The sequence below is a fragment of the Perognathus longimembris genome, chromosome 17 (genome assembly GCF_023159225.1).
Source record: "Perognathus longimembris pacificus isolate PPM17 chromosome 17, ASM2315922v1, whole genome shotgun sequence".
Classification (NCBI taxonomy): Eukaryota; Metazoa; Chordata; class Mammalia; order Rodentia; family Heteromyidae; genus Perognathus; species Perognathus longimembris.
In genome coordinates, this window is record NC_063177.1 from 9,015,025 (window position 1) to 9,033,078 (window position 18,054).

Below are 18,054 nucleotides of genomic sequence, written 5' to 3' on the forward strand. Positions count from 1 at the left end.
TATCTTAAACTGCACAAACAATGCACTCATTGCTTCTCATGGCACAGATGCCTGTGTTCCAGACAGTGCTATTCTCCTCTCCAGTAGTATCCATTTTCTATGTTTTATGTGTGTGTATAAACATATACTCTATAGCCTTTGACTTTTCATAAACAATAGTTGCATAATTTGATTTTTTAACCTAGGAACATGTAAGTGCATATATGTGTATCCCATTAAAAATGTATGGGTACTCCATTAAAAATTCTGCATTGTATGCCAGAGTATTAACAGCTAGTGGTTTGTTTCCTTACTGATGGACATTTAAGTGGTATCCATGTCTTTTACAAATAAGAAGAAAAAAGTTCTCTTTATATGTGCCTTTGTGGATAGATGTATGCTCAGAAAGTTGTTTGCTTGCTGTTTTGTTTTTTAAGTCTCTCTTACACAAATGGGCATTATCGCAGGAAATTGTTGCTTTACCTGCTTGCATCTTACTCTTAGTTTGTTCAGGCTGTGCCACAGTATTCTTCTATGGTCCAGGAGCAAAGAGGCACTGAGGAGATGTGACCTGGGTTGGACTGGAGGCAGAGGCAGAAGTGGACAGCCCTGGCTTCTTGCTTCAGTTATGTGCCAGAGACATTGAGGTCCGCACTATTGGTGAAGAGCTCCAGCTGGGTAAGTGCTTTGTCTAAGGTGATGATCACCTACGAACATAGCCCCTGACCCTCCAACACAGCAAGAAAGTTCTGGAGCAGTCTTTGTACTCTGGGCCCGAGGGGTGTCACTCTAATGTGGCCACACCACCCAGGGTCCAATGCCTGGCTTTTCAAACTCCATGGGGCTGAAAGGCACTGAGGCTCAGCGACTGAGGCATCCTCCTTCCTCAGGAACCTGCCTCAGTTTACCCCATATTGTTTGGATAAAATTCTCTATTCATCTTGGCATCTGCCATTTCCAGTGGAGGGCATGCTAATTAAGGAAGATACTCAAAGGAGAATTAGGAGCTGTCCTACCATGTTCCCATCTTCAGAAGCCTACAGAGCTAAGAACTTGTTACCATCAAGCTGCACCTTGGCAATGGTGCCCCTTAGAGATACCGTTTATCCTTCTCAACGAATAACATGACGTTCTTACAGCCAGAGTAATGTTAGGGCCCCTCAGTCATATGGAAGGGTTGGAGTCAAGCTGTTGGTTGTGTCAAAATCTCTGTCTCTGGACTCAGAGGTAGACATGCTCAGAAGGCCACAGGAAGAAGACAAACTGCTAGATAAAATCCACATAGATGATCTCTCAACTACCTATGGGATAGAGGTAGTCATGGCGATGGTGGAGGTTAAACTAGGATGCTGGTCCAGAGATGTAACCTTGTCTCTTCGGAGTGGTGGTCACAGGCATTTCCATCGAGGATGGCTGTCAGTGCTTAATTGCACCTCATAGTTATTCACAGTGCACATAACTAGACAGGCCCTTTTGAGTCTCAGCACTGCATAGTGAGTCAAAGGACTACTGTATAGTTATTTGTTCTGGTATAGATCTTACATCAACACTAGGATATGTATCCCACTGTCCTTATTTTACAATTTGGGAAATTGAGTTTAAAGACATTGCATTATGGAGCCTGGATTTGAACCAAGGATGCAACAATTACCTATTGCTGTTTTAAACCCAGTAGCTTTGAAGCAACAAATATATTTTCTTGCAGTTTGTATGAGACAGGGATATAGGAGTGGATTGGCTGGATTGTCATTCAAGCTCTTTTATTTATTTATTTATTTTGCTAGTCCCGGGGCTTAGATGCAAGGCCTGGTTAGTGTCCCTGAGCCTCATTGTGCTCTGGGCTAGCACTCTATCTCTTGAACCACAGTATTACTTCTGGCTTTTTCTGAGTAGTTTATTGGAGATAAGAGTCTCATGGACTTTTCTGCCCAGGCTGGCTTTGAACTGTGATCCTCAGATCTCAGTCTCCTAAGTAGCTAGGCCACAGTCACCTGAAACCTTGTGTGGGATTACAGGCTTATTTTCAGGATGGCACAGTCCCCTGTCTGTGTCTCACTTGAGTACCCTCTGACATGACAGCTAGATAAGCAATTTGAGAGCAAACAGGAGGAGATTATAATGACTTATATCCTAGCTTTGAAGATGATATTCTATGGCCCTTCCTTTAGAAGTAAACTATCATTGCCAGACTCTAGTGGCTTACGCCTGTAATCCTAGCTATTCAGGAGGCTGAGATTTGAGGATTGTGATTTGAAACCAGCCCAGGCTGAAAAGTCCCCAGGAGACTTTTATCTCTAATTACCAAAAACTGGAAACAATACTGTGGCTTAAAGTAGTAAAATGCTAGCCTTGAGAAAAAAGAGTGCAGAGACAGCACCAAGGCCCTGAGTTCAAACCCCATGACCAACAAAAGAAAAAAAAACAAAGGAAAGAAAGCCATCATGTCCAGCCCTCAATTAAGAGGAAGGAATTTAGAACACCTTATGATGAAAATGCTGAAGAATTTGTATTTTGTAACTACAAAATTTGCTGACTCTGGAGCTTATATTCAGAGACGTTAGGCTATGATTCACAGGTAGGTATGGGAACTGTCCTCTACTCCTCCCACTCCCCCCTCGACTCTTCTCATTTCTATCCTCCATTCCACACCAAGAAATGCTGCTTCCCAGAAAGGCTCTATAAAAACTGGAGACTTGTTCTCAGCCTCTTTTATCCTTTAACATTACCCTTTACTGCTCTGGGCTCTGATGTTTTGTCCTTAGACTGTAGTGGGGAGAAAGGGAGGTGCTGGTCTTGGGGCTTGAACTCAAGGCCTGGGTGCCACTTTGAGCCACTGTGCTCAAAGCTAGCATTCTACCCTTTGAGCCACAGCCCCACTTCCAATATGTTTTTGGGTTGGTGGTTAATTGGAAATAAAAGTCTCACAGACGTCCCTGCCCAGGCTGGCTCTGAACTGTGATTCTCAGATCTCTGCCTCTTGAATAGCTAGGATTACAGGTGTGAGCCATCAGTGCTTGGCTCCTCCTAGATTTTACCACTGATCACAGAAACGTAAACTACTTGTGTGTATGATATCAAGCCATTGTAAAACCCTGATTTTTGTTTGTACCACACTGTTCTTGATGATCTGATTACACCTTGCTCTGAACTCTCTGGTCTTATGAAAGTATAGAACTTGCCAGAAAGTGTAGAATTACTAGAAGCCCCTAAAGTATTTCCAGAATCATCCACCTTCCCTCCTACCTTTCATTCTTTCCACTGCTTTCAGAATTTTCTTTCTAAAACCTAGAAGTAATCAAGTCACATTTTCCCCAAAGCTTTTGATAACTTTCCATTTCTACTGGATATTTTGGCTTTAGCTTGGAGACCTTTTGGCACCAGCCCCCCCACCTATCTCTGTCTGTTCATCAAGGGCAAAGTAGACTGCTATTCTGGGAAGGTGTCTTATCCTTTGAAGTGCCTCCCCCTGTGTGTGCTGTTCTTTCTTCCCAGAAGCTTCTCCCCTTTGAATGGTTGTCAAACTCCTTCAAAGTCCAGTTCAAACACCTCTGTCTCATGAAGGGCCTCATCACACCCACTCGGGCCTCAGTGTGTCCCTCAATAAATGATATGCAGATGAAGGTGTCTGCCTGAGTCCCAGCAGCTACCTGCTGCTTGAACTAGGTTAACACTAATTAAAATCACAGGACAGCTCAATCTAATTTTGGACACTTGATAAACGCCGAACATCAATGGGCTTTTCATTAACACACCTCACAGCAATGTCTTTAAGTCACTGTTATGAAGACACTTAGCTCATTTCTTTGAGCTGGTTTATCTTCAATGCAGACATCTAAAAGGATTGAGTTTCCTGGCTGTCTTGACTCTCTCTTGTCATGTTAGAGGTATTAAATGATTTGAAAAGAAGTCACTGCCATGGACGGTGACATTCATTTCACTTTTGTCGGGAAATATAGACATGAGATGGCTTAGCTGTTGTGGACAAGGGCAGGCCATTGTCCTTTCCTGCTCGTTTCATATGAGTGGATCCAAAGGAAGATGTTGACCTGGTTCCATGATTGGATCCGATCCCTCCTGAGTTTCTCAAGAGGAACATGTTGAGTTGTCATGTCATATTTTTAATAGTATGCAGGCATGGTTTTGTTGAACTCAACTGAAACCCCACAGGCCCTGCATTCTTGACTCCCTGGCTGCCTGAGGGTAACATGAACAGAGGCACCCCAAATGTGTGAACCCATGCCCAGTGTTCATTCTCCTTGCCCACCAATTCACCCTCCTCCTTGGATGCACGCTTGGCCAGCACCTTGGATATCTTCTGTCAGGATGAAGTGGGAATGTGGGGTGCACTCAGAGTGCACGCACGCTGCGAGACAAAGCAACCGAGGCAATGGCAGCCCTGATCAGAGCCAGCCAGGCAGACCTGAGGGCAGCTTGGGTTATGTTAACAGATGGTGGAGAGCAGGCAGAACACCTCACCTCCCGTTTGGCTCCTGTCACCCAACCCAGAAGACTAATGCTCCCCTGTGAAAGGGTAGCATGATCACGTTGTTCAGAGGAAACTGCAGACTAAGATGTGAGAGGAGTTTGGATGAGTGCCTAATTGCTGCATGTTTTACTGGAGGATAGGTAATTTCAATTCCTCAAGACTGCGAAGGGTTAATCTGCTGCGGTTCTATGAGATGAAGGTCACAGTGCCTGTGGGCATCAGGTCTGTCTTCCAGTTCATAAGCGTTGGAATCAATGCTTTCTGTATGGTCCTGGGATTGTGCAGTGTAGAGGGCTGACCTGGATTCCAATTTTGGCTACTATTTCTATTAATAGTCATGAAACTTCTCGATTATTGTCAAAAGTTGAAGCCAATTCGGGAAGAGGAATGGGCCAGTCAGAAAAACAAGCCCCAGCGAGTATTTGCAGCCCACAAAAAAGGCTTGATGTAGGAAATTTCTGACACTGAAAAAACAGAGGGATTGCCAATCCAGAAATTAGTCGCTAAAAGCAGATGGAGAGCTAAAGCAGAAGCTTAGAAGCCTGGAGCATGAAGAAGGGCTACTGAAGGTCAGATGGAACTCTGGCTAGCCATCAAAGAGCTTGGGTCTTTGGTCACTTTTCTGATAATTTTCAATAGCATAAACAAGCACAGGATAATGGGACAGAGTTGTGGGAGATGAGCTATGATTATGGCCAAGGCTAGAGAGCTTGGTGAACTTGATCACTGTTGAGTTGGCAGTAAACCCAAGAAGGGCAAGAACAGAGTGGGATGAGAATGACTATTGCAACAGCTTGGCTTGTGTTGGTTTTCTGCTGTGCAAAACAAATTGCCACACATTGAGCAGCATTAAAGTGTGTGCTATTATTATCTCAGTTTCTGTGGATCAAGAGTCTGGATATAGCTTAACTGGGTGCTCTGACTTCTGGAGCCTCTTGGTGAGTGGTTGGGAAGGTGCCCCCTACGAGCGCCTGATTGGGTGCTCTAACTTCCTGAGCCTCTTGGTGAATAGTTGGGAAGGTACCCTCTGCTAGTTCCTGATCCCTGATGATGCAGCAGAGCTAGGCCAAGGACCCTCATCTGCACCCATGAGTTTATAACTTGATGGGCCATTGGAATGTGATGGAAACATAGGAGGTGGGGCCCAATTGAGGGAATGAGGAATGTACTCTTGGGGACTGTATTCTCTCTCTTTTTTCTCTCTCTCTAGCTCGCTTGCTCTCTTTTCCTCCCTCCTCTTCTGTCTCCTTCCCTCCCCCTCTGTCTCTTTCCCTCCACGAGGTGAGCATCTTTGCTCTACACCATGATATTTTGCCCCATTATTTTGCCCCATTATGGCTCAGAACTGATGGGATCATCAGACAATAGGTTGAAACCTGTGAAGTCAAAATAAATCTTTCTCAAAATTCATTTTCTCAAATATTTTGGCACAATGATGGAAAGTTGACTGACATTTTTTTGTGCTGGTCTTGGGGCTTGAATCTAGGGCCTGGATGCTATCTCCAGGTTAACACTCTACTTCTTGAGCCACAGCTCCATTTCCAGATTGTGGGTGGTTAACTGAAGATCAGAGTTTCAAGGACGTTCCTGCCAGTGTTGGTTTTGAACCATGGTCCTCAGATCTCAACCTTTGGAATAGTTACGATTGTGAGCCCATGAGCCAAGTGCTTGACTGACTGGCATAGTTTTATAAAGTATTTGTCTGACTAAATCATGTCCGTCTTAATAATATCCCTTTCAATTAACTCAGAATTATCTGATCCAGGTCCTTAATTACATTTTTTTAAATCCCTTTACCTCTGACATGTGATTTAACCTGCGCGTGGGAGGACTGTTTGTGCCAGTCACAGATTTATTTCCCTGGTACCATAGGGACTATTTTATGTATGTACACCAGGGTCAGGCATCTGCTGACTACAGTAGAATTCTGTCTACACATTAGGCAAAATGGTGATTTGAATTGAGAGTCTGGGCATAGCTATGTGGGAAGTAGATGGATTCAGGATATCATTTTAAAGTCCTGGCTCAGAGGACTGCTTAGGAGAGGGAGTGGATTCCGACTCTAAGAGTCTATGCAAGGTCAACAGGCTTTCCATGGGGAGATCTGCCTCCAGCAGATTAACCTGCCCAAGGATGCACTGCCTTCTCCAGGGCATGGGCTCTGCATTTGAGAGGTTCTCCATGGCATTGGGGCTCCAAAGAACCCACAGGGGCAGAAGCAAGTCACTCAGGTACTCATGTCTCTATCCTTGTAGGGTTTGAAATAATAGCTCACAAGTAAAGAAAAAGCAGAGAGAGAGAAGGAGAAAGAGGGAAGGTCCTTCCTCAGAGATACATATAGTGTAGATGTCAAAGGAAGAAGAATATCCTTGAGTGATGACTATAGCATCATTCAATATTTTGGGTGGGAAATATTAATATAATTATCTATCATATTTAATGACAAAAACTAGAGGGCTGTCCCTTGTCTAAGGATGTACCAACAAAAGAGTGAATGGCTTTTCTGAATTTCCATCCGAGGACAGGTGAGGATGACCACCGTGGAAACATTATCAAAGTCTGTGATTTTTTAGATCAAGTTGCATCATGATCACATAGTGCACATTGTGCTCAAAGTGCTGGTCATTCAGCGATCTGGGTGAAGTCCTGGCAGAGGGATCAGCAAGTGCAAAAACACTGTGGTTGGAGGTGTTGTCATCTCTGTGGAGAGTAGTGTGAAGGAGGGGTTAGAGGGTAAGGGGTGAAAGTAAAGAGAAGCAGGAATCAAAACACCCAAAGGTTTTTAGACCATGGTGAAAGGTGAGGATTTTCTTCTAATTATATTGATGTGCAGGGGAGTGATACAGCCTAATTTTCTACTTTGCATTCTGTCTACATCCTCAACCAAGTCTGCCTAGAGATGTTTTTCCCTACCTTATGAGTATATGTTTACTCCTTGGGGTTGTTCATGAATTCTTGCAATGCCCTAAAAGGAAAATGACCCCAGCTCCCTCCCTCCCCACAAACCTCTTCTAGTTACCCCAGCTCAAGAATATGCCAATGAATGAGAGCCGCCTGGATGTGTAAGCTGGAGGCAGTGGCCCTGGAGCAGACAGAAGGATGTGGGTCTCACAGAAGTGATGTGAGGCAAGGTGGCACCCATCTTGCTGCACATTGATTGACAGCTAGCAGAGCCAATCAAATCATCCACTTGAGGAGGCTCCACATGGGTTAAACAAGTAGGGCTGCAGTCCTGAGGGAAGGCTTGGGACTGCCACAAGCCCACGCGTAGGCTGCTTTCCTTAAAAACAAATGCTCCAAAAGCAGTCAAGGTATGTAAGTGGAAGGAGACTTACAGGGATGGGTGAGGCTGTAAGAAAGGGGAAAGAATGATGGAAGGGGTGACACTGGCCAAGATACATTGTAGTCATAAGCGACATGTTGAAACTCTTTTGTACAACTACTGATAGTATTTAAAAAATCAAAAAGAAAAAGAAAGCAATACATCAATCTATGCATTTGAAAAATGAAGTGATGTTGGGTACCTTGTGTTCTCAAGGGAGCTGGATGGTGGTGGGAGGAGCGGGAGGAATTCCTCAGTGGTGAATCTCTCTGCACACACACAGCAGAGCCTCCCACTACCCCTTGATGACTTGCACAACCAAATCCCTGTTCCCGGTGAGTTCATCCTTCCCTGATCTCCCCTCCTGTCCTTTCCTTTCTGCTTAGCAATCATCTAAACTCAAACAACTCAGTGCCCTTCACCCTCCCGTTTCTCGCTCACAAGGTCCGGGCTGTTACAGCATTCTGCCTAGAGCTTGGGAACTACTGGAGGAAGCCGAGAGCCACATGTCATTTGCCTCCACACATATCCTGATTTCTTCACTTCTCAAATCCCTTTGCCTAGAGACTCATCCCTCCTCAAGGCCAATTCACTTCACCTTAAAAATGTAACTCTACCTGCTGCTCAGCGTCTCTTTATTACCTAAGGCTGCTCAGAGGCTCTACCATGACAAGGACTCTAATACAAGGGAACAGCACAAAATGGTTCTGCCACTACCTTCCGAGGTTAGACATGGCTGAATTTAGTTCAAGTTTTAAAATAAACTACCTCCTTCACGGCAATAAATTCCTGTTTCTAAAACGAATATCTCTTCCTGGCAAACTTGATTAATTCAAAATCCAAAGGTAGTAAAGGTCAGATGAGATAGCAGAAATGGAAGAAAATACAATTTCTCAGTTTCACGAGCTCTTCTTGACCTCACCGCTTCCTCAGCCAGAGGCTGGCAGAGTCTGCCTCCTTCCTGGGATAGGGAGTCGATTTTGTGGCTGTCTCAACCATGAGAGTGTGGCAAAAGTGATGTTGTGTGTTTTTCAGCAGTGAAGTAAATATGCACATGATCTCTCCATAGCAGTGAAGTTGTAATATGCACACAATCCCTCCATAGGCGATCCCTCCAAAGCAGTGAAGTGGTAAATATGCACCCGATCTTTCCATAGCAGTGAAGTGGTAATCCATTCATAGCAGTGAAGTGGTAATATGCACACAATCCCTCTATAGCAGTGAAGTGGTAATATGCACATGATCCCTCCCTGTCTCCTTGGGATGAACTTACCCACAGCACCCTGAGGAAGCTTAGGCAGATCATACTCAGGTCCACAGGGAGAGCACCAGGGCCCCAGGTCTTGGCCCAGCTGAACTCCCAGTCACCAGTCAGTAAGGACTAAGTGAATACATCCTTCCATCCTTCATCCATGAACTGAGATGTGCCCTGCCCTAACTGCAGACTCCTGAGGTGACTATTGCTGACTGCTATGGACTGCATCTCAAATCATGCCTAAAGGCCAGTGTGCTCCAGCTTGGTCCTTGGTGTGAGACTACTGGGAGGGGGTGGATATTTAAGAAGTCCTCCCTAGTGGGGGCTTTCTGGTCACTGGAGCAGGGCATGCTGTCAAAGAGGCATGTGGGCCCCCCATGCCTTCATCTTCCATCTCTCTTCTGCTTCCCAGCCTCGAGCTCAGGAATGGAGCAACTTTGTCACTGCGTTCTTCCCACCATGATGTTCTGCCTTGTCACAGGCCCAACACACGCTTCTCCCCAATCCTAAACTGGAGCTTCCAAATGTGTGAGACCAAAGAAACCTTACACTAGGCCTGGTGGCTCACACCTGCAATCTTAGCTACTCAGGAGGCTGAGATTTGAGTTCAAAGTCAGCCCAAGCAGCAAAGTTTGTGAGGCTCTTATCTCCAACTAACCACTAATAAAAGATAGAAATGGGGCTGTGGACTAAGTGGTAGAACACCAGCCTTGAGCAAAAATGCAAAGGGACAGTGTTTAGACCCCCAGTTCAAGTCCTAGTACTGGCACAAAAATAAATAAATAAACCTCTACTGTTGTTGGTTCACCTCAAGTGTTATAATTCATCTTGAGTATTATAATAATGGAATGCTGATGAAAACATTTAAGACTTTACATTTTGGAGTTTAAGAACTGATCCAAACCTGCCTGACATCATGAAACATGATTACTAGAACTGGGGCTCAGGATGCTGTCTCTCTGGTCTCAAGTCTGGCCTCTGTTGCTGCTCTGTGTCATGACAAGATGATCTGCACAATGTCTGGAACATCATGCTTTATGCGTGAAATATTTCTTCCCCTCTCTGTGTTCATGCTTAGAGATTCATAGGAGAACACTTCTAGGGTCTGATCATGTAGCCAAGGACCAGCCCAGCCCAGAAACTTCCTAGTTGCAAGCAGAGCTGCATCTTTGTGAGTTTGGAGAACAGATAAGCCCAGGGCTGGGTTTTGTTTTCTTTTTAATCCCAACGTTATTGAACTAGCATTTACAATCCTTCCTTTGGTGTCTGGCTACCCTGGGTGCTCAGGAAGGAAATCCCAGGCGTCACATCTGTGGTGGGAGGGAGGCTGAGTGCAGGGACTGCTGCTGTATTTAGTTACAGAGAGTTTCCTAAAGGACCTAAGATTACCCTTTAGCTTACCTGGGAATCTCAATGGAAGCCCTACCTTCTCCATTTCCTACAGAGGACTCTTAGCGATAGCAGGGAAGTCCTGATGGGATTGGAGCTGAGCTGGTTTTTGTGAGCACTTGTGACTGACTGGGACTGGCCAGAGTGTTCTGGTGCCTTGACTTAAAAAATTATTGGCTTATATTAATTATATATATCATTGTTATATCTCTAGACACTCTGCCTCTTCCCCCTAAAATAATAGCATCCTTAACAAGTTTTCTTGCTCCGTCTTTGTAGTTGCAAATAATTTATTTTGATAGTGCTCAATCCCCTTTCTCCTTCCTGCCAAGGCAACTTGGCTTATGCTTTAGTCATCCTGCTCCTAATGTGTGAGGAAGATGCACCGGTGGGCACAGGAGACAAGGCGCCCCCTCCCCACCAGCCTCTTTATTCCTAGTGGCTGCACACTAGCTCCTCACACCTTGCTTTCTTGATCATCTACATAGTCCATTAGCCTGGGCAACTTGGATATAGACACCGATTCAACACACACCGACATTAATTCAATTGGTCATGGTTCCACATCCCATATGTCTATTGGCTAAGGATAAAAATGCACAGATTATGGGTGCTGGATCCATTTTGTAGTTCTATCCCTGTCTTCACCACTAACTAGTCTTCACCACCTATGCCTCAGGCTCTCATCTGTAAGTGGGCTAATACAGTGTGACTGTGCCCACCCCCCAAGAGTTGTTCTGAGAGCTGAGTAGGTTTGCGTGCCAGACCCTTGCCCTGGCACCTGGTCGTGTGGAAGTTGTGTTGTGCTGGTTTCCATTAGGATGTGTTGGCATCGGTGATGGGCTTGGGGAAAGCACAGCAGATGGTCTTCAGGAGTTTTCAACAAAGGAGCCAGGAATACATGAAGTTTGCTTTTCCATTTCCACAGGGCTCAAGTTCCCACGCAACTTCCTTTGCTACTGTGAGAATATTACTTCATGAGTTGTAGCCACTCTTCAACTTACAAGGGAGCACATTGCCAGACACCTGTGTTAATAGAAAATATTGTTGTCCACTGGCTGGATGTACAGCACACTGAGGCTCAGATGCAGCACCTGGAGGCATGGAGGCGTGACCACTGTTTGCCCTCACGGTGACATAGCTGAGCGGGAACTGTGCTCCCTGCTGCAATCCACCCTACCCATGCCGCTAGCCTGGGAAAAGGTCCAAATTTAAAATTAAAAGCACACTTTCTACTGCATGAGTATTGCTTTCACACCATCATAAAATAAAGTAGAAATAAAAATCATCATTAGTAGAACTGTCACAAGTAAGTCAGGACTGTCTGTGCTACATGCCAAATCATGTGCGCATAAACACTTTTTCATTTATGTGAAACATTCTATCATTTATTTAAGAGAAGAACCTCGGGCTGAGAGAGGAAAGTTACCTTCCCAAGTTTGCAAGGCTAAGAGTGGATGTAGCAGCCTGGTCTGTCTCATGAGAGTACAACAACCTGGCTCCTCTCTTCGAAGTGACCGGAAGTCTGCTCAGAGACAGTGCAGCTCATGTCTGAACACCTCTCCCGAGGCCCCAAGCAGCTTTGAAAGCTGCTTCCATATCCTAGCCCCTCATAAGTGAGAGGCCTATCAAGCTGGCACTGGATGGGCAGAAGCCCCATCAGTGGTGAATTGTGGGAATGGAGTATCATCATTGGTAAGAAAGTCTTTCCTTTACTTCTCCTACCTCAAAGTTGTTCCTGGTGAGGTCATAGAGAGAGAGAGAGAGAGGTAGGTCACTGAGACAGCTGGATTTCTCAGAACAAAACCACACTTAAAGATAATTGGTATGTTGAATTGAAATGCTTTGTTACAGCTCTGTGACAGGTGAGCAGGTAATGTTTCAGCCCCCGTCTGTTAAAACTGCTCTGCTGTGCTGTTGTGGACGCATGGACCTGCAGGCACTCTGCAAAGCAGAGGGGCGGTGTGGATTCTGTACAGACAATGGAAAGTAAATTTTGTTTAATTTTCCTATTTCCTAAAACATCATTCAGCTTTCATCCCTTCCCCCCAGGGCCCAGCATTTTAAAATGAAAGGACAATCTTCATGTGTGGACTGGACTGATGTGTAGGTCGGTAGTTTGCGGATCCTGATCTAAATGCTAGAATTGCTATTGGTGCCCTGGGCTGGCCAGTGGGGACGCGGGGTCAGCAGAGCACACCACAGACCGGAGGGAGTGGAGGCTGGCTCAGGGACTCCAGTAGGTGGCCTCTCCATAGGCTGAGGTGACCCACAGCAGAGACTGGAGATTGTGGAATAGGGGGTGAAAAATTCTTAACACACAAATGGCAGGAAATGGAAACAAGAGGATTTTTTCTTTGTTGTTGTTTATCTGTCTTCTTTTCTTTTTGTGCTGTTTGTTTTTCTGTTTCGGGGAGGGGAAGGGAGGCAGAGAAATGAAGAGATAAAGGGCGAACAAATGCAGCAGTTGTACTCACTGGACACAATGTTGAAAATGAGCTATGCAACTTGTGGGCAGAGGGTAGAGGAAAAACTGGGAGAGAAATGTACTCATTACCGGACTTGTGAAACTGTAACCCCTCTGTACATCACCTTTATAATAACAATATATAAATAGATAAAACAGGAGTACCAGCCAAAACAAAGCCCCTTAATACCTTTTAAAAAAACAAACAAACAAAAAAAACCAAAGGGCACCCAGTGTCAGGTTTCTAACTCAATCATGCATCTTGTACAATCCTTTAAGCTATGAGGAATCAGACAGTCAGGACTCCTGTTGTATTTAGTATAAACTCAAGTGTCTCCTAATTGCTCCGTTTTGTTGTTGTTGTTGTTGTTGTTGTTGTCAGTCATGGGGCTTGAACAGCCTGGGCCCTGTCCCTGAGCTCTTCAGCTCAAGGCCAATGCTCTACCACTGAGTCACAGACCCACTACTGGTTTTCTGGTGGTTAACTGAAGATAAGAGTCTCACAGACTTTCCTGCCTAGGTTAGCTTTGAACCATGATCCTCAGATCTCAGCTTCCTAAGTAGCTAGTATTACAAGTGTGAGCAACTGGCACCTGGCTTCCTAATTGCTTTTGATCTAATATTTGCTTTGGCTGCCTTCCTCAGCCTCCTTCCCACAAGATTTCCTACATAGATCATGGCATCTATCCCACATGGCTCCAGAATGCTGCTCACCAGACACAGTTTGATGTGGTGAGATTTAGGGAAAATTGAGTTCAAATATCCATTGCCACCAGGGTTTCCCACATCATTCTTCCTTGCCCAAATCTCCACTCCCTGAAATAATGGTGTTCGGCAGGGTGAGAGTGAGATGCAAGGTTTATAATAAGATGTCAAAGTGAGCATTTCAGAAGGGGAGAGGACTGAGGGAGGAGGGAGGATGCTTCCCAGAGGAGGGTGTGGGAGAGGGCAGCTGACATGCGGAAAGGATTACAGCATCTAAGCCACAGGGGAAAACTTGGGAAAGGCTGATGGGAATCTGAAGGGGAATTCAACCCTTATGGAGCAATTTTCATTAGCTTGCTTATTAAATTCATCTTTACTCCCCTACTCCCCAAAAAGAGAACGAATCTAATTTTTGGTTCCTTGTACCCTTCAAGGTTCTCCTTTTTCTTTCTCTCTCTCTCTCTCTTCCTCTCGCCCCTCTCTTTTACTCCACCCTCCCCAGTCCTGGACCCTAACCTCAGAGCCTGGACTCTGTCTCTTTGCTTTTTTCAAGGCTAGTCTTCTACTGCTTGAGTTCCACTTCGAGGTGTTTTTGCTGGTTAGTTAGAAATGAAGGTTTGTGGGCTCCTCTGCTCAGGCTGGCTTCAAACTGAAATCCTCAGATCCCTGCCTCCAGAGTAAGTGGGAGCAGGTGTGAGTCACAAGCACTCAGGTGACATTAAACTTCTTCATGCACCAGCAACAATGACATTAGAATATTTTATTAATATATTCAGTTTTAAATATTAAAATAGTTCATTTAACTAGATTTGAAAATGAATGGTCAACATTTTATGAATAAAGTACTAGACTTAAACATGGATAAACAGCTTTAGAAATACTTCCCATGGACTTTTGGTGACCTGCCTAGCATCCATTTTCATGTCTGTAGTTGACTGGCATCTGAGCGGTTTGTGGGAAGCTCAGCCCTCCACCAGCTGCCCTGGGACTTCACTGGCCTCGCAGCCCAGCAGAGCAAACACTGCTCCTGCAGAGGATAATGGGACAAAGCCATCCTCTTTCTGAGATGGGCATTGCATAGGCAATAGGAAAGCTCACTCAAGTGCACTAACCCTAAGGGAAGCCAACCTGAGGATGGGATGGAGCCAGAAGCATGCCAGAGAAAAGGGCTCTGAGCCATTGTACATGCCTGGATCAAACTGTGTCTTAAGCATGCTGACCACTAGAATCTCATCTGGATGAGAAAACCAACGTCCTTTACCGTCAGAGAAACATGGAATTCAATTCCCATTCTGGGCTGCGACAGTTCTCCAAATCAACCAGGAACCTGGAGGCTGGGGACTCATGCCTATAATCCTATCGATTCAAGACATGGAAAGCTGAAGATCACAGTTCAAAGCCAGCCCAGGCAGGAAAGTCTATGAGACTCATCTCCAATGAAGCACCAGAAAACCAGAAGTGGTGCTGTGGCTCAAAGTATCAGAGCGCTGTGGAGAGTAGACCCTTCCTTGCTCCCCCAACTCCCCACCCTAGTCCTCTTCCCCTTGTGAAATACTCACGTTGACATCCTATTATAGACCTTGCATTTCACTGCCACCCTGTCGAGCACCATTATTTCAAAGACTGGAGACTTGGGTGAGGAAGAATGATGTGGGAAACCCTGGTAGCCAATGGATATTTAAAGTCAACTTCCCACAAATCTCACCACGTCACCCTGTATCTGGTGAACAGCATTCTGGAGCAATGTAGATGCTGTGGAGTTTATTGTTATTTTTATTATTATTAACTACTATTAAGTAGTTGTACAAAGGGGTTGAAATTTCAGAAGTTGGGTTTGAGTATGTTTGGGCAAAAGAGATCTGGGACAGTACTCAGGCCCCAAGTTCAAGCAACACGACTACCAAAAATACAAAAACAAAAACCAGGACTTATGTCCTTCCTGTGATTGAAATGTATGAGGGCCTGGTTTGGGAACCCAGCTAATGGTGCCTAGATCAATTACATCAGTAGCAAGCGGAGCCCAATGAAATACATTTCCTATTTGCATAAAAAGAGAAATTAGCTGTTCAGAAGAGTCAGAGGCCTGGGGAAGGCTCTGTGTCTGCTCTAGCCAGCAGCAGCTGTGGAGTTTATTATTGTTTTTATTATTAATAATTACTACTACGTAGTTGTACAAAGGAGTTAAAATTTCAGAAGTTGGGCTTGAGTATAATGCTTCTTGGTCAATGTCACCCTTTCCTTTGTTCTCCCAGTGGTGGAGCTTTGACTGGAATTTGAAATTACAGCCAAACACACAGCCTTCCTGCTGGACTGAACCAGCTTCATACCTTGGCCTGTCTCATGAGGGAGTTCAGGAGACCAAGGTGACAGTTCCGTTTCTTCTGATTCTAGCAGTCGTCTGTGGCCACTGAGAACATTTAAACCGAGTTGGAAAGCATAAAGAAGAGTAGCAAACACCTAAATTCCTCAATTCAGGTATTCGTTATTTACTTATCTGTATGTTTCAATCATTGTAGAGATATAATTTATATATATATATATAAACTATTTTATATATATATATATATATAAAACCAATTTTGCCTCAACAATAATACCTTTGCAATCATTTTCAGAGATTATGTACTATTTTTCCATAGGGGTCTTCTAGACATTACCACTTTTATTTTGTTAAACATTCAAATGATTTGTGAGGTTTTTGTTTTTACTTTTAAGACTTTTAGAACAGTTTCAGGTTCAGAGAAAAATTGAGACATAGGTAGAGAAATTTTCTGTATGATCTCTGTCTCTGCATATGCATAGTGTCTGTTCAAACTATTGGCACTCCCATCACAGTGGTATGCTGGCCACCAATTAATCCATTTGCATTGCAACAGCAATCTCTACAGATTCCACACTTCATTCTTGTTAGAGTCCACAGGGCTCATGCTTTCTGTGGTTCCTTCTATGGCTTAGCAAGTGCTCAATGACCCATGCCTGCCGCTACAGTGCCACGGGTGTGCCACTGCCCTCAAAACCCTCCAGGCTCTCTCTCCCTCCACTCCCACTTCTGAAAATACCCATCTTTTAATGATCTCCTTAGTCTTGCCTTTCAGAAGCAAGAGAGTTGGAATTAGACACGATGTAGCCTTTTTCAAACTGGTTTGTTTTACATTTAAGATGCCTCCATTGTTTCCATGCCTTGGTGGTACATTCCTTCTTTTCTCTCTCTGTTCCTGTCTCTCTCTTTTTCTCTCTCTTACCGAGAGAGCATGTAATCACAGTTTTCTTTTCCATTAATCTACTGAAATATACCTTGGTTGCCTCTAAGCCTTAGCAATTATGAACAAAGCTGTTATAATCATTCCTATACAGGTTTTGTGTGGAGAGATTCAGCGTCTTCGAGTAAGTACCAAGGAGAGGGATGAGTAGGAAGACTCCATCCACACTGTATTCCATTGTTTAAAACTGTCCCCTCCCGAGGCAGTCATGCTATTTGCATTCTGGCCATCAGTGAAGAAGGAGCATTGCTGAAGCTTCCTGACTCACCATTGTTTGGCCCTGCCCCTGTCCCAGTGCTGGCCATCCTAACAAGTACATACAGTGTGTTGCTTGCTTTATCTACATTTTCCTGATGACCTGATGTGGAGCATTGTTTCATATGCTTGTATAGATTTTCAAAAAGCTTTTATTAGACCTAGCTTTTCAGGGGGCTGAAGTCAAAGATATGGTTAAAGCCAGCCCAGGAAGGAAAATCAATGACTTTTATCTCCAATTAATAATGGCAAAAACCTGGAAGTAGAGATATGGTTCAAGTGATAGAGTACCAGCCATGAGTGAAACAAAAACAAAAACAAAAAATAATGGACAGTACCCACTCCCCAGGTTTAAGTCATAGTACTGACACAAAAAATTAGTAGTGTATATTAATTTACAAAGCAATGGTTTTAATCATTGTATTTTCACAAATGTATATAAGCCACCTGACTAACTTCTTTGGTGAAAGTGTCAGATAAGGACTTTGGTCTATTTTCAATTCAATTACTCTCTTGCCGTTCTTATTACATTTTATCATTACCAGATACATTCTTTGCAAATATCCTCTCCCAATTTATGGCTTATTTTCATTCTCTTCGTGTTTTATTCAGAGCAGAAATTTTAATTTTTTTAAGTTTTTATTATCAAACTGATGTACAGAGAGGTTACAGTTTCATACGTTAGGCACTGGATACATTTCTTGTACTGTTTGTTACCTTTTCCCTCATACCCCCCTCACCCCTCCCCCTTACCCTTTCCCCCCCTGAGGTGTTCAGTTCACTTACACCAAAAAGTTTTGCAAGTATTGCTTTTGTAGTTGTTTCTCTTTTTTTACCCTGTGTCTCTCAATTCTGGTATTCCCTTTAAATTTCCTAGTTCTAATACCAGTATACACCGTTTCCAATATACTCAGATAAGATTACAGAGATAGTGTA